This window comes from Cydia splendana, chromosome 23, assembly GCF_910591565.1.
Source record: "Cydia splendana chromosome 23, ilCydSple1.2, whole genome shotgun sequence".
Classification (NCBI taxonomy): domain Eukaryota; kingdom Metazoa; phylum Arthropoda; class Insecta; order Lepidoptera; family Tortricidae; genus Cydia; species Cydia splendana.
In genome coordinates this window covers 3,132,802-3,158,404 of record NC_085982.1, presented here as the reverse complement: position 1 = coordinate 3,158,404, position 25,603 = coordinate 3,132,802, and the positions used below count along the sequence as shown (strand labels likewise).

Here is a 25,603-nt window from a genome sequence, read left to right as displayed (position 1 = left end):
AGACTTAATAATTTTGATACCGTGTGACACATACTGTTTTTCACATCAACTATGAGGAAATTGTTATGTTCCAAAATATGTATTATTTGACAAAAAAAAAATTGTATGCAAGAAAGAAAAAATCGTGTCTTAGAACAGAAAAGTACAACTTTGATCCCTCCTAGCAGAGAAGAAAAGTGCCACTTTGATCCCTCCTAGCGGGGAAGAAAAAGCCCTTTTTCGAATAGGTGATGTGAAAAGGGATTTTAACCCTTTTGTGCATAAAGGGGTGTTCCTTTTCTAATAAAATGTGTGATAGATAAAACCATTATTAATAGACGCACAAGTTGTAACTTTTGTCCAAAGGGGAGAAATTCATCTGACTTAAATAAAAAAAAATAGGTAAAATACTGTGTGTGCGTGATGTGCAAAAGTACACGTGCGCTAAAATCTTGGAGCCGCGTACCTACGCACACGTCACGCAAGCGGTGTATCGTCTCTCATAAGGGACTGTATATTACAACGCGCACGTGCACGTCTACGCACACGCACCCGGTGTGCACAGACTTTAATCATAAAATCGAATTTACATAAAGTACCACTTCTCATAATTATAAATGTGGCGAAATTTTATATCACTCACCTTGCCACTCAGTTTATTATAATGATTGTTGATTTGAGTATACGTATTTTTCTAAAAAACAATAATTATTTGTTTAAATGCTTATAAATACAATTATGAAATAAATTTTATCACACTTGCGCAGCAAGCGTGCTATTTCACGCAAGTGCTGCGGGAGCTAAAGTCCATTTTACGCACACGGGAGTTGTAGTTTTTTTTTAATTATAGCACCGACTCATACGAACCAAGTAGATTATAAGTAAAATACTTATTTAAAGTCAAGGTATAAAAGAGTTTTACTTTTCTTTCTTTCTTTCTTCTTATATAAACAAAACATTGCGTACCGACTGAAAGATAAAAGTCCTAAATTTAATTTAGCAGTGTGTTATTGACCATGAGTCTTTAAACAGTCGCCATCAGACATATCGGAGCGGCCAAGCTGCTCACAAACATCTGAACACGCCTCTATTGTCAAGGTGTTAGAGTGGTGTGTAGATATTATTGAGAACCTGCCCGCTCCGATATACATATCTGATGGCGACAGAACATTCGTTATTTTTAAAGTCATACTATGTTTATATGTATAAATTAAATTATCCCCTAGCGTCCCACGGTCTTAAAACTAGTAGAACAAATTACATTCAATCAAATTTAAATCGTTATAAAATGGAATAAACTTGGTTATGTTTTGTTTCGGTCGATTGTAAATTGTAAAAAGAAACAAATTCAATTTTAGTTTTTAATACCTATCGCTAAAGCATATTATAAATTATATGTATGATTCACAAGTTTCACGAAAGTGTGAAATCTAGAGCTATGTCACTTTTCAATATGTATTTCAAGGACAAGAATATAACATTAATATGGATTTCATGGTTTTAGATTAAATATATTTGATACGTACATTATAAAACTGGAATCAGAAAAGTACCTAAGCATCAAATATACTCATACAAGCATAGTTTTTATGTCCCCAGGAAGCCTATCCAATATGACAATCGTTGATATAAAATGCCAATATAAGCTTAAATATTGTATGGCTATAGTCTCGTGACTTTTCATTAACATCTGTCCTCTCCATAGTTTTTTCTTTTCATCTAGCGTTTCTCAATGTAGGTACGTGTATGTTGTCATGGTCCCATGAACACATTTCGTTTCAATTTAAATTAGGTGCGATAGTAAAAAAAATCTACCCTGATGTATACAAGTAAGTAAACTATTTTGTAATATGCTTAACAAAATACGTACCAGCTGAAATAACAAAGTCTTATCATAATTATAATCATCGCATTTATTCGTGATAAACTATAACATACACAAGTATAGAACAATAACAAAGAAAGTTAAACATAAAATAAATAAATAGTTTACCACGAAATGGTCCCGCCTCAGCATAATGCTAACCCACAGGTCAGCGCTGACCTTCCGGTGAGTCCATTTGTCATGTCATATGTTCAATTAATAAATATTATTATAATTGAGATATCGAATAATTCTCCTAATAATAGTTAATAAGAAAGCAATATATTATGCCAGCGACTGAATATATACCGGGTGTGGTCTGTAACATAATAGGAGCAATAAACTATACTGTGCTGTATTGCATTTGAAAAAAAAGCATAAAATTTAACTGATTTGCAAGACCGAAGTGATCCCATAAGTGTTCCGTGAACAAAGTTTTGCACGGAACACTAAAAATATATGCTTATTGTAGCAGGATGCGTGTCTAGAAGAGATTGGTGATAGGTTGGTAGGTTTAGTTGAAATGGTAATAGGATGAGTAGCCGCTGCGGTTTTGGAAACCAAACAAAATAATCCCAGTACCTATGCATTTTTGTGCATAATACGCTACCTTCTTTTTTGCCTGAAAATTAACATAGACATGTTAAGAATAAATTAAGGCAAACAATGTTTTTTTTTCTTTAAAACAAAAAACGTTAAAGAGGATGTTTTTAGGGTTCTGTTGCCAAAACGGCAAATGGAACCCTTATAATTTCGTCAAGTCCGTCTGTCTGTATGTCAAGTCAAAACGCACATTAAGAAAACTACCACTAGGATATTTTTTTTACAGGCTGGTATTTTAATGATGATACTTTCCTTTTATTTATGTAATTACTAAAGTAATACCTACGGACTATAATGGTGGAAATAGAAATAGAGGCAGAGGCAGAGGCAGAGGCAGAGGCAGAGGCAGAGGCAGAGGCAGAGGCAGAGGCAGAGGCAGAGGCAGAGGCAGAGGCAGAGGCAGAGGCAGAGGCAGAGGCAGAGGCAGAGGCAGAGGCAGAGGGAGAGGGAGAGGGAGAGGGAGAGGGAGAGGGAGAGGGAGAGGGAGAGGGAGAGGGAGAGGGAGAGGGAGAGGGAGAGGGAGAGGCAGAGGGAGAGGGAGAGGGAGAGGGAGAGGGAGAGGGAGAGGGAGAGGGAGAGGGAGAGGGAGAGGGAGAGGGAGAGGGAGAGGGAGAGGGAGAGGGAGAGGGAGAGGGAGAGGGAGAGGGAGAGGGAGAGGGAGAGGGAGAGGGAGAGGGAGAGGGAGAGGGAGAGGGAGAGGGAGAGGGAGAGGGAGAGGGAGAGGGAGAGGGAGAGGGAGAGGGAGAGGGAGAGGGAGAGGGAGAGGGAGAGGGAGAGGGAGAGGGAGAGGGAGAGGGAGAGGGAGAGGGAGAGGGAGAGGGAGAGGGAGAGGGAGAGGGAGAGGGAGAGGGAGAGGGAGAGGGAGAGGGAGAGGGAGAGGGAGAGGGAGAGGGAGAGGGAGAGGGAGAGGGAGAGGGAGAGGGAGAGGGAGAGGGAGAGGGAGAGGGAGAGGGAGAGGGAGAGGGAGAGGGAGAGGGAGAGGGAGAGGGAGAGGGAGAGGGAGAGGGAGAGGGAGAGGGAGAGGGAGAGGGAGAGGGAGAGGGAGAGGGAGAGGGAGAGGGAGAGGGAGAGGGAGAGGGAGAGGGAGAGGGAGAGGGAGAGGGAGAGGGAGAGGGAGAGGGAGAGGGAGAGGGAGAGGGAGAGGGAGAGGGAGAGGGAGAGGGAGAGGGAGAGGGAGAGGGAGAGGGAGAGGGAGAGGGAGAGGGAGAGGGAGAGGGAGAGGGAGAGGGAGAGGGAGAGGGAGAGGGAGAGGGAGAGGGAGAGGGAGAGGGAGAGGGAGAGGGAGAGGGAGAGGGAGAGGGAGAGGGAGAGGGAGAGGGAGAGGGAGGGAGAGGGAGAGGGAGAGGGAGAGGGAGAGGGAGAGGGAGAGGGAGAGGGAGAGGGAGAGGGAGAGGGAGAGGGAGAGGGAGAGGGAGAGGGAGAGGGAGAGGGAGAGGGAGAGGGAGAGGGAGAGGGAGAGGGAGAGGGAGAGGGAGAGGGAGAGGGAGAGGGAGAGGGAGAGGGAGAGGGAGAGGGAGAGGGAGAGGGAGAGGGAGAGGGAGAGGGAGAGGGAGAGGGAGAGGGAGAGGGAGAGGGAGAGGGAGAGGGAGAGGGAGAGGGAGAGGGAGAGGGAGAGGGAGAGGGAGAGGGAGAGGGAGATGGAGAGGGAGAGGGAGAGGGAGAGGGAGCAACATATATTGGTGCAACATAGGCACACGCTGTTTTGGACACCCGATTCGCATTCGCTCATGATGAGCATTACCCAAGATAGCTGATGCTGAACCCTGGTAGTACCTATTGGAACTCAGGTTTGGTGCAACATAGACAAACGCTGTTATGGTCATCTCTCGTCGCGTCAAACTGCTGTCAAGAAAATTTCATATCTTGCAGCAAATGGGCCGCTGCCGATCACCACTTCTCGAGTTGACTACGGATTTGCCGTCTAATAATTTTCTTGTACTTTGAACATTAATATATCCTGCTTATTCATCGAAAAATGAAATATGTACCTATACTTATGCGCCACGGCGACAATTATTCAAAATAATTATCATTCAACGTTGTAGTTTTATTTTGTAACTTTTTCCTTATCCAGACTTTCTCGTCGCTCAGCGACAATATTTTTTCGAATTCCGTAGATTAATTTCCAATGTGCTCGATAGTCGTGTGAGGCACGAAATCTGTGAATTTTTGTACTCACATTATTGAACTGAAAAAAAAAACTTTGTTTTCATTTTGTATAACCATTTGACCAGAGTTTTACAAGGCTTTATTATGTTAAACTTAGGTAATACATTGTCGGAAATCTATTACGTTAATGTAACTTTTATATTTAAAATCAATCACAAATACAGGGGTCTTGGCCCTTTGAGGTTGAGACCCTTGGTTCGTGGGGTCCTAATGCTCTACAGCTTTTTAAAGAGCTATCAAAAATACTAGTCTAGGTACTTCACTGGCGACCGAAGAGCTGGAAGTTTTGTATTAGCAATGCATTAGCATCGCAATACAGCGGGGAAATGCTGCCAGCATCCTCGGGACCATGCCAAAGGGGCCACATTTTCTAGATGTATTTTAGTTAAAATTTTAGTTTTATTTTTAGATAATCTCGTTTTTAATATTAGGTACAAATGTATTGTTATTCCTTTAATAAAAGCTGATAAATAAATCATATTTCGAATAAATATATATGATTAGAGGGGTCTTTCTGAAAGTATAGATTTAGTTTAGGTACCTGCGGTCCATTGACGACTGTCTGGGGACCCTGAAAATGTGGCACATATTAAAATGGAGTCTTCCGATAAAAAAATAGTATTTTTTTAAAAGAGCCAATAGTGGATCTTTGTTACTTTCTGGGAATATTTCATATTTACAAATCTGCAACATTGAGAAAGAGTGAATAAATAAATTGACAGATTGGTTTTCGGCCCTGTGGTTGCCTCTTGCTTTGCCTCCTACTTATTTTGTGAGACTAAATAGAGTAAATTATACCGAAAAAAATGTAAACTAGTCGACTACGGAATACGGAACGAAAAAGAGACTTCATACAAACATTTATGGACAAGAATCTACTGTAAGTAGGTACATACCGATGGTACTGTATCGTGCTGAAAAATTTAGAGAATGAAGTGTAACAAGCCAATGTTCCAAAAAGATATATACACGTCTCTAAGACACTGATAATAAGGTCCTGTATATATATTTTTGAAACGTTGGCTTGTATAGATATTTGTGAACTCGTCTGTATCAAAATCAGTTAAAATATCTGTCCATCTGTTACAGACGTTTTTGATTTCAGTGGCTATTCAGCGTAACAAAGACACCTCAGCTTTTACTGACATTGGTATCTACAGAACAAAGACGCCCCAGCTTTTACTGACATTGGTATCTACAGAACAAAGACGCCCCAGCTTTTACTGACATTGGTAGGTATCTACAGAATAAGCTCTCCAGCAGTAATGTTTACCTCTACTATTTTAGTAAATATGTGACTAACTATGTAAACAAATAATCTTCTATTATTTTTTGCTAAATATACTTAACCTAGGTAGCAGAGTTGGGCAAAAATTAACTTGAATAAGAATAAAAATAAAAACAGAAATTTTATTCTTATTCAAATCGATTTGAATTAGAATTATTCTTGCACTAGTTATTTTAGAATAAAATTAAGGTGAATAAATCATGTCACTCTTATTTTAAATGCGGAATAAAAAACAGAATAATTATTCTAGAAGTGGGCCTATTCTAACTAAGGATTTATTCAATTAAAATGTTATTTAGAATTAAGTTAATTTTTGTAGTACAATCGGTTATATTTTGTTAGTTGATTTTCACCCTTCTATTTAAAAGTCGGATTGATTTGATATTTGTTACTATAGTTTAGGTATAGTACACATTGAAGAGTTCCGCTATACACTATCTAGTTCTATCATCCGATCAGGGTGCTTAGCCAACATACCAAACGTTGACCCTCCGTAGAGTTGCGCATAGTCTCTCTCTACCACTCTTACATATTAGTGCGATAGAGAGACAGATAGCGTTTCGTTGTCGTAGCGCAAACGTTTGGCATGTTGGCTACGCTCCCAATGTGCCTAGCCAAGATGCCAATTTTTGTTTTTATTTTAATAACCGAATCATTAGGTAAATTTAGCTGTTCTGGGGGCCTAGCCAACATGCCAATCGCTTGCGCTCCAACAACGAAGCGCTTTCTGTCTCTATCACTCTTACATATTAGTGCGATAGAGAGACAAAGACAGCGTTTCGTTGTCGTAGCGCAAACGTTTGGCGTGTTGGCTACGCTCCCAATGTGCCTAGCCAAGATGCCAATTTTTGTTTTTATTCTTATAATCAAATCATTAGGTAAATTAAGCTGTTCTGGGGGCCTAGCCAATATGCCAATCGCTTGGGCTCCAACAACGAAGCGCTTTCTTTCTCTATCACTCTTACATATTAGTGCGATAGAGAGACAAAGATAGCGTTTCGTTGTCGTAGCGCGAACGTTTGGCATGTTGGCTACGCTCCCAATGTGCCTAGCCAAGATGCCAATTTTTGTTTTTAATTTAATAATTAAATCATTAGGACAATTTAGCTGTTTTTAGCGCTATCTTTCTCTATCACTCTTACATATTAGTGCGATAGAGAGACAAAGATAGCGTTTCGTTGTCGTAGCGCGAACGTTTGGCATGTTGGCTACGCTCCCAATGTTTCTAGCCAAGATGCCAATTTTTGTTTTTAATTTAATAACCAAATCATTAGGACATTTCAGCTGTTTTTAGCGCTTTCTGTCTCTATCACTCTTACATATTAGTGCGATAGAGAGACAGAGATAGCGTTTCGTTGTCGTAGCGCGAACGATTGGCATATTGGCTACGCACCCAAGGTGCCTAGCCTAGATGACAATTTTTGTTTTTAATTTAATAACCAAATCATTGAGTAAATTTAGCTGTTCTGGGGGCCTAGCCAAGATGCCAATCGCTTGTGCTCCGACAACGCAGCACTTTCTGTCCGTATCACTCTTACATATTAGTGCGATATAGAGACAGAGATACCGTTTCGTTCTCGTAGCGCAAACGATTGGCATATTGGCTACGCACCCAAGGTGCCTAGCCAATATGTCAATTTTAGTTTTTAATTTAATAACCAAATCTTTGGGTACAATTTAGCTGTTCAGGGGGCCTAGCCAATATGCCAATCGCTTGCGCTTCAACAACGAAGCACTTTCTGTCTCTATCACTCTTACATATTAAATAGTGCGATAGAGAGACAAAGATAGCGTTTCGTTGTCGTAGCGCAAACGTTTGGCATGTTGGATATTACGCTCCCAATGTGCCTAGCCAAGATGACAATTTTTGTTTTTAATTTAATAACCAAATCTTTGGTTACAATTTAGCTGTTCTGGGGGCCTAGCCATTATGCCAATCGTTTGCCCTCCGACAACGAAGCGCTCTCTCTGTCTCTCTATCGCACTAATAAATAAGCGCTTTGTTGTTGGAGCGCAAGCGATTGGCATGTTGGCTAGGCTCCCAGAACAGCTAAATTTACCTAATGATTTGGTTATAAAAATAAAACAAAAATTGGCGTCTTGGCTAGGCACATTGGGAGCGTAGCCAACACGCCAAACCTTTGCGCTACGACAACGAAACGCTATTTCTGTCTCTCTATCGCACTAATATGAAAGAGTGATAGAGACAGAAAGCGCTTCGTTGTTGGAGCGCAAGCGATTGGCATGTTGGCTAGGCCCCCAGAACAGCTAAATTTACCTAATGATTCGGTTATTAAAATAAAAACGAAAATTGGCATCTTGGCTAGGCACATTGGGAGCGTAGCCAACATGCCAAACGTTCGCGCTACGACAACGAAACGCTATCTTTGTCTCTCTATCGCACTTATATGTAAGAGTGATAGAGAAAGAAAGCGCTTCGTTGTTGGAGCCCAAGCGATTGGCATATGTTGGCTAGGCCCCCAGAACAGCTTAATTTACCTAATGAAAAAAAAAAAAACAAAAATTGGCATCTTGGCTAGGCACATTGGGAGCGTAGCCAACACGCCAAACGTTTGCGCTACGACAACGAAACGCTATCTTTGTCTCTCTATCGCACTAATATGTAAGAGTGACAGAGACAGAAAGCGCTTCGTTGTTCGAGCGCAAGCGATTGGCATGTTGGCTAGGCCCCCAGAACAGCTAAATTTACCTAATGATTCGGTTATTAAAATAAAAACAAAAATTGGCATTTTGGCTAGGCACATTGGGAGCGTAGCCAACATGCCAAACGTTTGCGCTACGACAACGAAACGCTATCTTTGTCTCTCTATCGCACTAATATGTAAGAGTGATAGAGACAGAAAGCGCTTCATTGTTGGAGCGCAAGCGATTGGCATATTGGCTAAGCCTCCAGAACAACTAAATTTACCTAATGATTTGGTTATTAAAATAAAAACAAAAATTGTCATCTTGGCTAGGCACCTTGGGTTCATAGCCAATATGCCAATCGTTTGCGCTACGTCAACGGAACGCTACCTCCGTCTCTCTATCGCACTAATATGTAAGAGTGATAGAGACAAAGCGCTTAGACCAGCTAAATTGAACCTAATGATTTGGTTAGTAAATTAAAAATAATACGGTTACTGAAACTATGCGTTATGCGACAGTCAATTTGTAAGATTTTATTCCATAAAATAGGTATAAATTAGACAAGAGACTAACTACTATTACATCTACCTAACTATACGTAATTAGTACCTATACGGTACCCGGACTACATTTTTATTCGTGGAATATTATTTCGATTAAAAATCATGATTATATTTATTTGATTAAGAATAAGTTATTCTCATTCAATTTTTTCTCATACGAATTATTCCCGACCAAAATTATTTGAATATTTTTGACGGGAATAAAATCGAGATGATTTTATTCCTACGAATTCTTATTCAAATAATGATTTTATTCTTGAATGCCCAACACTGCTAGGTAGGTAAATACGTTGAGTTATAAATTGTTTCAAAGGTACACTGTTAGAAAATAAAAACTCCTTGACAAAAACCCGTTCACACTTTGCACAAGAAAATAAAAGAGAAATTTATCTCGTTTTAATATTTAAATCGCAAAAATATAAAATTAGTAAACTCACCACCACGTTGTTTACAACTTTCTATAATAAAATAAAAAATAATGTGTAACTTAAGCAGTTAGTCAAATATTAAGATTTGTCATATCAATTTTGGTATAAGTAAATTATAAAAAATATATTAAAATTATTACGATATTCCCGTACCGTCTAGAAATCAAAGTGAACCATTTCATTTACTTAGTTTACTGAATAAAATCAATGAATTATTGGCCTGATTTTTTTTTATTGCAAACATGTCTAAAGATTGTTATAAAGTGATCACCTAAATGATTATGTTGAAACAAGTTGCTACCCTACCAATCTTTTATTCTGTTACATTACATTGTGTAAGAGTCAGACCGTGAAAAGTCTGCAGCGATTTTGATAGCCCACGCAGTGCAAGTGTCATTTTAAACATCAAACTTCTATGAAATTATGACGTATAAATAATTTAACACTTACACTGCGTGGGCTATCAAATCCGCTGCACACTTTTCTTGGTGCGACTCTATATAGGCTCTATCAAAAATTAACGTTATGTAGTTGCGTCGGGAACAGCGACATCTTTCAGGTAATTTGAACAACATACTAAACGTATTCCATATCGGCTCGAAAAGTTTATTTTACAAACAAATATATTAATATTTTTAAATATAAGAATACGAACACACACAAAACATACTTATAAAAGTCCCCTCGGGCGGCAAATAATTAATTTAAATTTTCGCGGCGTGCGGCGGGCAGCAGCGTGGCGGCAAGTTTTCCATATTGGAGCATTCCATGAAATTGTCTACCGTTTGTCCCGTATAAACGCGAATTTTCTGAAGATTTGCAGGTATAAGAGTTTCCTTTTCTATGACAAATGGTCAAAAATATGCACAGAAAAATAATCGCCTGCTTTAAAAGCCGAAAAAAAAACACAGGAAATAAAATGCGTTTGTACGGTACAGCCCGTGGAATGCTCCATTAAAGATGGCGGCCCGCCGCATGAGCGGTTGTCGGTGAGCGTCCATTTCGAGGAATCTTGCCGCACATGAAGGGATGGTGGAATTTTGTTTCATCATTTGCTTTTTTGATTATACATATACCTAATCAGGACATTTTAGGCGGTCAAATAAGATCCAAAAAAAGCGTTTTGAGGAATTAATTCCCAGCAAGTTGGAAATCATTATAATACCTTCATTTGGTCCTAAATGCGTATATAGGTAATCCGAGTTTATCCCAGTGTGGATACATTTTGAGTCTTGTGAGATATATTTTACCTTGGATTAACAAAACCACTCGTAGAAGAAACCCACCATCAATTACAATGTCACTACCAGCAAGGTTGTTGTGGAAAAAGTTTCGGATTTTAACACGATTGTACAAAAAAAAGAAAATTCAGTGGCAGCCATTTTTTACAATCTTTGCCTACGAATACATATTAAGGTAGGTACTTTTCGAATCCTCAGATGTCAATTTTTATCATGATTAGAGCAAATTTTCCGTCGGATGTACCGTTTATGAACTACAGGCAAAAAACTGAAAAAGAGCAAATTTTTTTCCACAACTCCTGGAATGAAGCAAATTCGGATTACACTAAATTAGAACCAAATGAAGGTAAAAATCTAATTTGACTGGCCTAATATACTCATGGACAGGAGGAACGCAAAAAAAAGGTATAATTACAGTCAAACCTGTATAAGCGAGAGCTCAAGGGGCCAGAATATTTTTCTCGCTCATGGAGATTTTTCTCTTGTCCGATTTTCTCACTCTTAGAGGTAAGGAATTGGAGATTTCTCGCTTAGGCAGGTTTGAAAAGAAAGGTGACATATTTGATACACCTAACATTTATGGAAACCAAATTTACTTATCGTGTGTATTTTTGTGATGTCTTGTTCGCGAAAGAGATTGCAATTTTTATCATTAACAATTATTTTTCATTTAGAAATTCCTACCAACTATTCTACGCAATCAATACGTAGGGACTGAGCAAGTTTGATCGAAAATATCGGTTCGTGAACCGTGTGTGTCGTGACACACATTTGTTTTTCTGCAAAGGATCAAATCAATGAACTAAGAGACAAACCCTTTTTTATAAACAATAAAAAAATGGTCAGATGCACCACGTAACGCGCACGTCTACGTCTACGAAAATTAGAAAGTATCAAAAAAACCGGATAATAATTACCTACACTCAGGATTCTCCCTTATAGAGGTCAAGGGAGAGACACTCTCTGATACTCGTACAGAGGTTTATATCTTTCGCTAATAGAGGTAATCTAGAGCAAAAATTACGGGACCTTATAATTACTCTCTTTTTCTCGTTTATCTAACTCTACCTTATCCAGGTTTGACTGTACTGCATCACAGCACTCTTCTAATGAATCTTCTTGTCCATGAGTGTATTTGCGACTTACATTGAAAAACTGTAATCAGAAAAAGTTACTATAGTTGGTAAAACCAAATTTGTCAGTAAATACTAAATAATACTTTTCTTTTGGGCTAGTACAAATGTAATACATACAAAGATAGAATGATTCTCTCTGTCTATGCTTGAAATGAGACAGTTCTTTGACAAACTACTTCGACGACTTAAACGACTTCCAAATTAGTTTTTTTTATATAGAAATATCTGGAATTACCCAATGTTCGTGTTTATTACAATTCAATTCAATTTTATTGTTTAATGGAAGAGTTTTTGGTATTATTTATTAAAAAAAATGTATTTATTTTAAAGATTATGGTATTGCACTTCCTCTCTCTATGGGCCCATTTATCAAATAACTTCGCATAGAAATAGAAAAACTTGCTTAAGTATCTTGCAAGGTAAGTTCAAGGCAAGATCTTGTCTTGTATAATATAATAAAATTCATTGAAATATGAATTACGTACCAACTGAAAAAAGGAAACCAATGCTTAATAATTTTAATTTGTATTAAAGCTATAATAATTTTGCCATATCCAAGTCAATAGATTTAGACCAAGAAAATTCTGCAGCGATTTTGATAGCCCACGCAGTGCAAATGTTATTTTAAACGTCAAACTTCTATGAAATTATGACGTATAAATAACACTTGCACTGCGCGGGCTATCAAAATCGTTGCAGATTTTTCTTAGTCTAACTCTACAACATTTACAGTGACATATAGTGACATGAAAAATACATAGCAACATTAAAAATAAAACATCCAATATCTGTGTAAACATAGCATTATTAATAATCTTAATATAAATAATTACTACAATATAACAGAGATACCTAGAGGGAGAGAATAGTCTCTACGGTTAATAATACATTCATTATACCGGGTGTGGCCTGTAACATGAGCAAAGAATTAAAACATAGATTGTACCCCTCAAACCGTGACACTTTTGTTCAACAACTTTTAAAAATTATGAAGTATTTAAACTCCCTATTTTTCATACAAAATAAATATTATCTTCAATGGACGCCATCGCCACGCCATATCATTGTGATTGACGTTGCTTGTCACGCCTTAAACATAACAAAATTCGCAATACATTGCGTCTTAGAATAAACTTTAAAGTGTATTAAAAATCAAACCACAAGTTATTTTTAAAAGTCGCTGAACAAATGTTGGTCAGTATGAGGAGTACAGCCTACAGTTTAATTTTTTGCTCATGTTACAGGCCACACCCGGTATACCTATAATTGGAGATGTAATAGGTCCCCAATGTCAGAGTAGAGAATTAATACTAATAACGCTCTCTAAGCGTCAAAATGAAATAAATAAATTATAAACAACGTTATAAGAGATTCTTGTTCTATCGACATATTTATCTTTAGGTTGAATTTGTGAAATTGATGATGTAGAAAGTAAGTTACTATTGTATTACTGCTTATTCGCTTATTTACTTACCTTCTTTTTATTGGCCTGGAAATTCAAAATAAAATTACTAATTAAAACCTAACTAAAAATACCTAAAACCTATATAAAGTGTCTTACGTTTAATCGTCCTGATAATTTTGACACTATCCCTTGTGCGCCTCCCTGTAAGAATATGTTGTAAAATATCAAAACTAAGTTAATATTAAGGCCTAGTAGGTTCGTGTTCATCTTTACTTTAACACATTCAGGGCCAAGACCCGACTGTCGGGTACACTGTTTGTAGCGACCACGCGCTCCATACGGCGAAACCGTGGCTACGCGCTACGAGCGTAACTCTTAGCACTGATTAACAGTTCTTATCAGTGGGCCCCTTTAGTGGCAATGAATGTGTTAAATTACATTTTTTGGGAGTGAAAAAAAATTTTTTTTGCTCTTATAGAATGACCCCTGGATATTATATATGGATGATATACCAACCTTTCTTAAGTACTTACTTGTTGTGCTACGTCATTATCTACGGCCTAACGAAAAAAAAAAGTTAAATTGATTGGTGTTATACTCATTAAATATAATATAAGTATTATAGTAAGTATATTATATAAAAAAAATATATAAAAAAATATATATCGGGTGGAACAGAACGAAGGACTTTTACGCAAACGGGGAATTGTTTAGGCTACGTACTTTATTTTTCACTTATTAATCACGTTAATATTTCTAACCGTTTTAGAGTTACAGTTTGTTAAACATGAGAGCAAAAATCTTTATGTTTCAACCCTAGCAAGTAGATCCTATTGTATGACATGACATGTGTCAATTTAAAATGTAAATAACTTTGTAGGGTTGTCACTGATATAAAAATATTTCATTTTAGGATTTTTTTTTTTACTTTTTACTTCAGCTTTACGATTATAATAACTCGATTGTAGATCACTTAGATAACACTATCCTTTCAGCTCAGTCTCTAGAAATGTTCCACCCTGTATATATATTAATTATCTACTTACACGCTGGAACAGAAAATGTAGTATTAATAATTATGATATTATAAAGGACGGATAAATTAATAAAGAGAAGCCTGTGGGTATTTTTTTTTTACTTTCAATAGTTGTTATTTTGAAATAAAATAACTAATAACTACCTTTGTGAATGGATTATAATAGGATTTTTCTAACTGTCACTAATAAACTAAGAAAAATATTTTCATACAATATGTATACGGTTAGCTTAGGTACCTACGCATACGAATGCATTGTATTATTTTTGAAGTGAATAGGAATGGGTTACTTATTTCAAACATGAAATACCAAAGTGGAACTTTAAAAAAGTTTAAAAACAACGGAAACTAATAAATTTCACTAAATACTTTTTTAAACAATAACGTAGGTAACTATTAAAAAAAATAAGTATTACGCGTTACTTACGTCCAGCTACAATTAATATGTATATTTAATTAATATGTACCCTGCCGAAAAATCCGGTGTCTGGTTATTTCCTGTAAGTAGTACCTTTAGCCCATGAAACAGTTTCTTGGCGAGCTGAAATGAAAAATACATCAAGTATTTAATAAGATTACATCGATTTAATTCATAATCCCAATTGATGTCACAATATAACAGTAAAATTTCAGCCCTGATACAGTACATAACACATTTTTGTGACTTATTTTATTTTTTATTATACCTATTTTATATAATTATTAAAAATATCCTTTTCAGTATTTACCTTTGCAACCTTTTGCACATGTTCCGGCTGTAAAATAATTATAATGATAATATAACTTATGTTTTTGATATCATATTGTAAGTAAGACACTTCAATATTTTTTTTAGATTAAATAATTTTGTTAGTGATAATCGAACACAAAGGTAATCCGCCACATGCTTCGTCAAAACACAAACGTCATCCGCACAAGTATCGTCATGAACTTATTCTACATTAACACATAATAAATATCTGCAAAGAGCTTCGTCAAATCAAACACAATTAATTATAACGTAATAAAAAGTGTTAAATTAAAGTGACGTTAGGATGGGATGAAATGAGTGACGTTCGTAGCCGCACTACTGCAGCGATTAGAACGTTCTAAATATCACTCCTTATATCAAGGAAATTGTCAGTGACAGCGCCCGCGTCAAAAGGCCTACCGCGAACCACGTTAGACATGTTGCCTCTGTCGCACTTGTAAATTCGTACGTAAGTGTGTCAGGGAGGCAACATGTCGAGCCCCTCAAGGCCGGAGCAGTAATGTCGCAACAGAAATAATTAACTTTGTAAATGTTATCAACTTATCATGCGGTTATTTATATGTAATTATTTTAAATGACTCACACTTTTTCCGCCCAAAGTAGTCGGATTCTCCTAAAAAAGCCATAATAATATTAGATTTTATTTACCGTTTGACATCTATGTGTACAGTCAGCTAAACTATTAGCTTAGCACCCCTGCATACAAATATGAATTCAGGGGTGTTAAATTAATAATATTGCTGACAGTACCTAGAGATATTAATATTATGCTTAAAACACGGCATAAAATAGCTAAAAGTATCTAGTTTTAAAAATTTAACTAAATTGTTCAGTAAAATATTAAATTGCACCACAAAGGAGCTAAATTCTGTACTAGAAAGGCATACACTGTAAGTGCAATTTTATTAATTTTACAGGATAAGCCGTTAAGTGTCAAAATCAGTCTTACAAGGTTTTTCAAACAATATAAAATGATACACAAGAGGTTTCAGGCATAGAGGTGTCGTGTTTCGGAGGTTCCGGGGCAAACTGCCGAATCCGACACAAGAACAGCCGATTCAACGGAGCCACGCCGTTTTGTCGCATAAATAGTGTTTAGTTTTTAAGTTTATAATATATATATATATATGTATGTTAGTCTGTAAGGTATTTGTAATATGGGCCTTGTTGCCTGATTTAAATTTTAAATAAATAAAAATAAAATAAATATTTTTTTTCTATTAATCAACAGTAAATATATTTGAAATGTCTTTCCCATCACGGAACAATGGTGTTCCGGACCTTTGGGAGGCGTGCGCGGAGCCGAAGCCAACACGTAGAGGCCTTTTTGACACTTTAATGAAATGTAAGGGGTACACCGAGCGGAGGCTGCCCTTGCCCGTGTCATGGGACGCACGCAGAGGCAGCACCCGCCAGGGTGTAAGGACTATTGAGAGTTGATGGAATCTAAAATGAACTAGGTTATTGGGTGAAAGCGATGGACTAAGAACTGAGCTATGGGGTAAAAAACCGGAAATTTGAAATTATTATTAGTTACTTTGCGAGATATAACGTAGTACTTAAATGTATTATTTTTTCGAAAAAATCTAAAGTAAACTGTGAAGTCTTAGAACAGAAAGTGCCATTTTGATTCATCCCAGGAGGCAAACAAAACCCGGTTTTCAAATAGGTGGTATGACATTTTGTTTTTAAACAGCACACAAATCTTCATGTCTAAAATCAAGTGATACAGGAAATTTTATCTTCAGTTGACAACTAAAATACGAGTATCATGTAACGTTTACCGTGCACCACATTTCTTGAAGGGATACATTTATTTTTAAGATTTTTTAGCCCTTTAACGACAGTTATTCGGGACACTATGTAAATATAATTACTTTTAGAGAAATTTTCAGATCAAAAAACATTATTACACACAGAAAAATAAAATAAAAACATATTAAATTACTTACGATTATCTAAAACAAAACAAAACAAATATTACAGGACAATAATACAACAACTATTTAACATATTCAAGACTAGGTAATTATAAGATCGAGATTTTTTTGATTCATTAGGTATTTCACAATAAGTACCGAAAAAAGACGAATAGGTTTAAAGTACAGTGAAGTGTATTAAAACCAAATTAAATCAAACCAAGGACTATTAAAAAAATATTATTAAATACAATTTATACAAATGCTTAATAATGTTAATCTTGATTAAAATGATTAATATTCTAAAATATGACATGACAATTTAAATAATTTTACGGCGGCGGAAAGCGCCGAAATTTTAAAACGTAACAAATATAAGAGCCTCGGTAGAGAGTACCATTTTGTACCATTTGGAGTCGAAACTCTAGGTCCATGGGGTCCCAGCGCGCATAAGTTGTTCGCAGAAATCGCGAAGCGTCTGGTTGACGTAACTGGTGACCGAAGAGCTGGCGGCTACCTCGCACAACGTATCAGCATTGCGATACAGCGAGGAAATGCCGCCAGCATCCTTGGTACAATGCCTCAGGGGCCTATTTTATTTAGATTTAAGCTAGTTATTAATTTAGTTTAGTAGTACCACTGTATATTATATATTGTATGTAAATAAATGATTTAAAAAAAATATTTTACATAAATACTTACGCCATCCAAAGCCGTACATATTCGTTGAGACTGAAAATTAATGAAATGCTTAATATTTAAGGTAGGTAAACTACTAGGTACAAGTAGAACCTTGGTTATTCGACCCTTCAAATTATCCGGAAGGTGGCTTTGTATATCCGAATTTGCGAGAAACATTGCTACGAATTTGCCGCTCATTGCCGCTGCGCTGTTTTTGTTGTTTTTATTTTTAAAATATTAGATGAATAGTATTTATAAAAGGTAAACGTTCTAGTGCTCGACATGCTAATGCCCAATTGATGACACCCTGCTGTCACCTCTATTGACAATGACTTAAGTTTCAAGATGACATGTACTGGGACCGCGTCGAGCACCAGTACGTTTACCTTACGGAATTCTTAGAGATTTTTGATCAAAACAACACATTTTAAATTACTTTCTCTCTCTCAATATAATCTCAATCTCGTCGAAATTAATCTGGATCTCGAAAGTATGAAGGTCGAGAACTCGAAACACCCAATCTTGATTCAGCTTATTCGCGCGAGATCTCGAATGCACCAGTGGTTGTCAAAAGTATCTATCATTCTATGAAAGCTTAACAAAAAGAGATAATTATGTCACTAAGGATATATAGAAAAATAAAACAATTCCAGATACTTTTTAACGCAAACTGTCCCGATATATTTATATTTTGAGAAGTATTCGAAAGTGGTACTGTTGGCGTATAGTTTCATACGCTACTATTGATGCCGGCTGTACTTGCTTGACAAGCACGTTTGATAATATCGGGATTACTATAAAGTCTAAAGTTCCATAGTCTTATGTAGTTTTTTTAAGATACGCTCTTTCTGGAAGGTCATATTGGTCCGGAAATCCCGCAGGCGATTCATTCCACAGTTTAGCTGTGCGATGCAGGAAGTTTCTGGTGAAACGCACAGGGCTGCCAACCATCTAAGTGGTGAAGATGGAAGATTCCCATAAGATGCAGTCAGATGTGTGATATGGTGGTATGAGGACTTACAAGAGGTGGTAGTGCTTGAGCATTGACGCACACAGCGACAGTTACGCACAACAACAGCCTTGCGTACATGGTGGTAGTCGAATGCCGGGATCTCGCGCATATCCCTACTTCTATATATACATTTACACTAATTGAGTGTTGCCATGATATAATCAATTTTATGCGTACAATAGCGTATTAGATTGAGCTAATAGCTTAATGAGTTAATTTAGAAATTTCATGCGAAGTGTGTTTTTTACATGCATGTAATTTTGATGAGTTTGTGAAGAAGAAATCACTTAAGACTGAAAACAGGCACTTATTCAAACGTTTTCGTTTATATCCTAATCGGTACCTTGTAGTTAGTCATGTTATTACAAAATAATTAATATTTCTGCCGTGTTAACAGTTAAGCGCCATCCCACTAACCCGGGTTAATAGTCCGGGAACCAAAAGACCGGACACATTTGGAAGACGCAATACGCGGCACAAAAAAAAAACGAAATCCACAAATCACCATCAAGTCCCAAATCCCCCTGGCTTTCCCTCCCCTCCCACACCCACACCCACAGCACTTAACACGAATGTCAAAATCCACAGAAGTCAAACCAAACGAAGATGTCGTCACCCTCCCAGCAGCGCCGCCGCCCAAACAAATACCAGCATGAGGGGGTAAAGTTTATCCGAAGCACGGCCTCCCAGGCGGACCCCGAAGACTCGACCCTGATGGACACCAGCAAAGAAGCGGTTCAAGTCCATCGGAGGGAGAGAGTGAAAAAAGTCTGGAAAGACACCGGGGTAACGAGGGAGGTGACCTTCGACGGTCGGAGAGTAAGGGAGCCAAAACTGGTGCGGTCCACAAGCACCTCGACCAAAGAGGAAGGCCCCCTTACTCCTCCCACCGCCGGAGGACGCGAGTGTCACCTGGACTACGACGGCGAAAACTTTTCCGACAGGATGGCCTTCAGCTACCTGTCGAAAAACGAAGTCTTCCAGAGGGCCAGGCTTCACCTGGCCTTCTTTATACATAATAAGGAAGCAGTCGTAGGCCTAAACTCGTACGTGGCGGGAAAGGTTTACCTAATAAACAGCGGCCTCCCGGCAGACGATGACCAGTTGGAGAGAATCTTCTTCAGGTTCTGTTCAGAAAAAGGTTTGGACAGGGAACTGGTGGAAAAAGACCTGGTGAAAGTAAGGGCAGAGCTAAGCTCGAAATGCCTTGCTCAGAAAAACTCCGCCAGGAGAAATTTCGACGAGTTCCATGGCCTAAACCGAAACGGAGGACTGGGCTCGCAGCCACAGCCAGCCCCCCTGGCTCGCTGTGACCCCGAGTGCGTCATACTCTGAGAAACGGCACCTGAAGTTGATTCCCCCCCCCCCCCCGGCCGCCCCCCTCATTCAAAACTAACTTCTAAACCGTAACCAGAGCCGCTATAAGTGATGACCTCCCTTTTTCTTTTTCTTACTGTAATCAATAAGTGTAAAAAATCTCAAATTCAGCATGTAGTTAAGTAAAACTGTAGTTAAGCATGAACAGGACAGCATGCTCCCCTATTCTTTCTCTATTCTTTTCCTTTTCTTTCAATAATAATAAAAATAAAAATATACAGCATCTGTCCTAAAATTCCTGATGCATGCATCTCCCAACCTTGACAGGCGCCTGTCGGGCGGATGAAACGGCAAACAATAGGTGAGCCACCCACAAGTGGCTACCGGTGGCCTTCACGGACGTGTCGCTCCAGCAGAAGCCTTAACGGAGAACCCCTTTTTGTTCTCCGGCCTTTCAGCACTGGCTGGGGCAAGGATCTGCCGGGGCCTCACAGTGGAGGAAAACCGGTTGGAGGTTAAACTCCTCACACGTTTGGAAAGTCCATCCGTACGACAGGCATTCTGTATCCCCCCCCCCCTTATTATTGCAGTAATAACTACTGATGGCAGAGGTAACGAAAAGAGGGCACTGCGAGGAGACACGCAAAAATACATCTCCGAAGCAAAAGAGCAGGCTTCCAAAGGGTAGCCCCACCCAAAAAGAGGGCGCCCACAGCCACACAAGCGGTCTACAAAAGATCTCCGACCCACCTCCCCATCAGTGGGCAAAAGATAGGAAGCCCATAGTTATAAGCCATGCATGCATCAGAAATCCCCCATCCACAAGTCGACTCATAGAATAAAAAATGTAGTTAGTTTGGGCGATGGTCAAACATGGAGAAGCTGGAAACGGCGTCAAAATGTCTGACTTGAGCACCCCGCAGAAACCAAACGGGAGAAAGCATGTTCTCTCCCGGCCTTGCAGCACTGGCTGAGGCAAGGATCTAGCGGGTAGGTAAGCTTCCTTTCTTACACTTCCCCCCAAACCTTCCCCCTCCTTTTGAACAACGAAAAAATTTCTAAATCCATCCTTAAATCGCAGTCTTTAAGCAAAATTTTAAATTCATAAATAAAAGCAAGGACTCTCGTCTTTGGCCCCTCAGGCGACTCCCCCCCCCAAAAAAAAAAAAAACCCGGGTTAACCGCTTAAACCTGGAGTTACCATGGTTACCAGTATAATTTAACACAGAGTTAGGCCCACTTGCACCATCCCACTAACCCGGGGTTAAGCGGTTAAACAGTTAACCTAGTGTCAAATTGTACTGGTAACCATGGTAACTACAGGTTTAACCAGTTAAACCTGGGTTAGTGAATGGTGCAAGTAGCCCTTAACAGTTTAACCGCTTAATCTCGGGTTAGTGGGAAGCGAGCTTAATACACTAACCCAAGGACCAAGGAATGTATGCCTCGAGCGTACGCGCTCGTGGTATACACCGACAGCCTTTTGTTGGCTAGCACATGTGACCTAAATACTTGTAGGTATTCCCCACAATGTATCTATTAAACCTATCCTAACTACAAATCTGAAGTGGGTGGAACGCGAGTAAGAGCATTTACTTATTTACAGTATATATGGGGCTACTTTACCGCTCTAGTGCGATAATTAGCACATTACACAACTATGTCGAAACCTTAAAGGGCCATTGCTGTAAAACGTTGTACGATACATGTGCGAATAGGTGATTCGCAACTCGTGTCGATTTAAAACACTGCATTCGGTCGTGTTTTGATTTATCGCCACTCGTTTCAAATTTTCTGGTTTTCGCACTTGTATCGCAATGTACTGTTCTGTATTTATTACGAATGTTTATGCCTGAGTTATGGATGTTTGCAAATATTTCTTACGAGTTTTTAAGAATTTCTATCGTCGCCTAGAATCGGACCAATTTCACTGTTCCGAACGCATTTGTATAATTTGTTTCGCACGGGTTACACAACACCTTAACAAACGATACACCTAAACCGTTCTCAAAAATCACTATATTGATAGGTGACAACCGCATGAAAATCCCTTTAGTAATTTTTGAGTATATACATACAGACAGACGCTGCGGGGGTTTTATAAAGTGTAGTGATCTTGTTAACTTGTTTATGATATAAAGGGTTTACGTAATTACTCGTATTCAGTGCTAAAGGGTAATAATAAAACAAGACAACTTAAGTAAGAATAATATATATTTATGTCGTAATCCTCCATATAATTTATTAGACCAGTTACATATTTTGCAATCCAGCGCGGGAACGCTGCCTGCGTGTTGGGCAGGTTCCCGAGGGCACCAAATTTTGATAGGTAAGTATTATTAATTTTTAGTTTTAGTTATTTTAATTGTAGTTAGTTTTAGTTTTATATTCCTGTTTGTCTTTTAGCAATTTATATTAATAAACATAAAGTAGCATTCAAGTAAACAATATACAATTATTTTGTCTAATTAAAACAATATTAATATCATAATGTCTTCTGCTTAATACTTAGGCACCTACCTAAAAAATCTTGAACTATTAAAATCGTATCTTTTCATTTGATAATATCATAATATGTTTTCAAGAATTTGAATCCATGGTAGGACGCCATGGATTCAAATAAAATAAAATACCTATTAAATTAAATTCTTGTTACACAAGAGGCCTAATCTACGACCCTAGTGTTACCGAAAGCAATCATTTTCTTATCATTCAGGAGATCTAGATGTAGTTAGGATTTCCAAACTGTCCCCATTTTAGATCTAAAATTTCCATTATTTGAACCTTTTTGACGCCTACGACTGATATAGGTATTCGAACCACCGCAGGTCCAACGCCAACGACGGATTAATCCGTCACAGATCACAGAGCAACATAGACCTACGTCCATATGCATAAAGTTCAATTTCAGTTTTGACACTTCCGTGACGTGGCGTCCGAGACAGCTTTTGTGTTTGACACGGCGTCGTAAAGGTTCAATAATTTTAGTAGGTATACACGGGGTACAAACTAACTAAAGAAAAGACTTGATAATATTGTCCAAAAATGTTTATTGATACCATTTTACATTGGTGAAAAATAGCACAAATCGTTAAACAAGCGGTTCCTGAAAAAAAAAAAACAAAATAAATTAAATTTCGTTATAATTGTCTTCCCAGTATCATCAGAACACATAATAGGGTTCTTCTAGCATGCGACTGAGAACACACTAAGATGTATAGATGTAAAGTGTCATTCTATGGAACTTGCTAACTATGTAAACAAAAGTCACTAGTAAATTCATCATTCAGAGACAATTTCAATATGGCGATTAGGTACTTTACATAGTTAGCAAGTTCCATAGAATGACACTTTAGTGTTAAGTGCATAATTATTTTCCATCGTATTTGCACAGAAACGTAGGGTAAACCCTCCAGTGAATTAACACCCCCCAGTGATTGAACAAAATCACGTTTTTTGTCTAAAATAAGAAATATAGGAATTTCTACCAACTGTCGTATTTTTTACTTATTAACGACTCTATTTCCTATGCAATGGCAACCCGCGATAAATTTATTTTCGACCAGTTTGAATGTGACTGGTGTTTGAAGTTTACGTGTTTCTGGTATTGAAGTTTTGTATGGAAAAATGGTATTGAAGTTTTGTATGGAAAAATTAAATCCCAGATAAGAACAGTGTACGGTCGGAGCAACATATGAAGTGCTTATTTAATGTTTACCTGTACAAAGTTACGTTTTTTGGTTAGATTAAGAGTTAAACCTTCAATAAATGTACAGTTAGTCAGCGTATTATGCGATTAAGTCTTTATTTTTTATAGTTCCATTACTGGCTTATCAAATGTTCTGAAACCAGTAAATGAACGGTGTGTTCATTTACTGGTGTCGTCTAGATATATTTTTTTTTCTAAATTTATATGTAAACGAAATGGTATTTAGCTTGTTTTTTGTGATTCTGCATAGAAAACGATTCTGATTCTTTTAGCCAGTATTGGAACAAACCAAATTTCTATAGTCCATTTACTAGATTTTTCATGCCTATGTATGAACAATATAAAATTTTGCTTGTTCATTTATTAGATTTCTACTAATTCTATGTATGAACACTGTAACAACGAACAATGCAATGACAAGTTTATTATTTTAAGCATTATTTGCTGAGCCTGACCTTTTTACATCAAAATATGCACGTTATTTCTTGTTTTAAAGATTTATTCTCTTTTTCTTATTAATATGTAACAGGTTTCTGTGTTATTTGTGAAAAACCATCATTTTATTACATTCTAATATGTTTGAATTAAATATGGAGGCGATATAAAGATATTACCGCTTTCGCTATACCTACTAAAATAGAGCTGGAAACAGTTTTTGTGTTAAAAAATATTTTTTTATGCTGATTAAAAAGATCTAAATAATGTTCATTTACTGGGTTTTGTGGTGTTCATTCACTGGATTTTATGTTCATTCATTAGGTTTTTGGGTAGTTTTTGATACATTTTGCTATTACTCTAAAACTATAAAAGTTATAAATAATCGCAGAAATTACTTTCTTATTTATTAAATAAGGATTCATTAAATTACAATTCTTTATTCCAATTATTAATGAATGCTGAGAAATGATTTTTCAAACTTGGAAAATTGCTTAAGTGTTCATTCACTTCTTACCAGGTCTTACCCTAGGTACGAACGTTTCTTGCTATTTCAGTCAGTCTCGGTGCAAAAAGTACTGAGGTTGACTGGAGTAGCATGACAAATACGAACGTTTCAACAACGAAACAATTAAGGTGACAGTCCATTTCCAACGACAGCTGCACTACTGTTCATTTTACTATGGAAATTGACAATAACACCGACACGCTCAGTGCCAGTAGTGCAGCTGCGGTCAGAAATGGAATGTTACCATTATGCACTACATCTAGGGGCTACATTTTAGTTGAAAGGTGACGTTCGGATGTCATCGGCAGCTGCATTACTGTTGCGGCGTCATGTTGCCGCACTTGTCGCCGCTGTACCTGGCGATATCTTTGATTGAGGGACGGACGGAATCAAAACGAACCTCATTATCGCGGCAGTTATGCGACGGGGAACGTCACTCATTTAATCAAGGAAATTGACGCATAGTTACAACATACATCTTGTATGTTGTATTTATGTATTTATCAAACCTCGTAATCAATGTTGCAATTGATAGAAAACAAGGCTTGACAAAAATACGTAGTCTGTAATTCGCCTTTAGCACATAACTTCGCCTTAACTAGCATTAAATCATGATTCCGCTACAAATTCTGCCAGTGGATTCACGGGCGTATTTAACATCTATTCTTGATTTGGAATAAGTTTAAGTAAATTTTAAATTTTTATCATAAAAAAATGGTGGCGAAAAAAGCTTATTTTAGAATTTTTACTCTTTAACAATTTTTATTGTGGATTCAACGGAAATCTATTTCTTGGTATAATTATTATTGAGCCGAAGTTGAAGTTCCCTATTCCTACTTTTGCCAGCCCTTTTTACAATAAATTGCAACATTGATACGGAATTTGGTAATTGAATTAATTTATAGACTCA

The 25,603-nt window shown here is 37.6% G+C and overlaps 2 long non-coding RNA genes across 2 annotated transcripts; both read right to left on the bottom strand.

Annotated features, from left to right (window-relative positions):
* Window positions 1-4,624: 4,624 nt before the first annotated feature.
* On the bottom strand, window positions 4,625-14,346 carry LOC134801973 (uncharacterized). The gene is made up of 7 exons (XR_010145779.1): window positions 13,859-14,346; window positions 13,464-13,526; window positions 11,853-11,939; window positions 9,553-9,573; window positions 5,512-5,529; window positions 5,157-5,186; window positions 4,625-4,634 (listed from the first exon to the last, which is right to left on the bottom strand). It is a non-coding gene; the product is annotated as an uncharacterized LOC134801973 (long non-coding RNA).
* A 470-nt stretch (window positions 14,347-14,816) lies between these two features.
* LOC134801775 (uncharacterized) lies at window positions 14,817-15,745 on the bottom strand. The gene is made up of 3 exons (XR_010145719.1): window positions 15,696-15,745; window positions 15,090-15,116; window positions 14,817-14,902 (listed from the first exon to the last, which is right to left on the bottom strand). It is a non-coding gene; the product is annotated as an uncharacterized LOC134801775 (long non-coding RNA).
* Window positions 15,746-25,603: the final 9,858 nt, after the last annotated feature.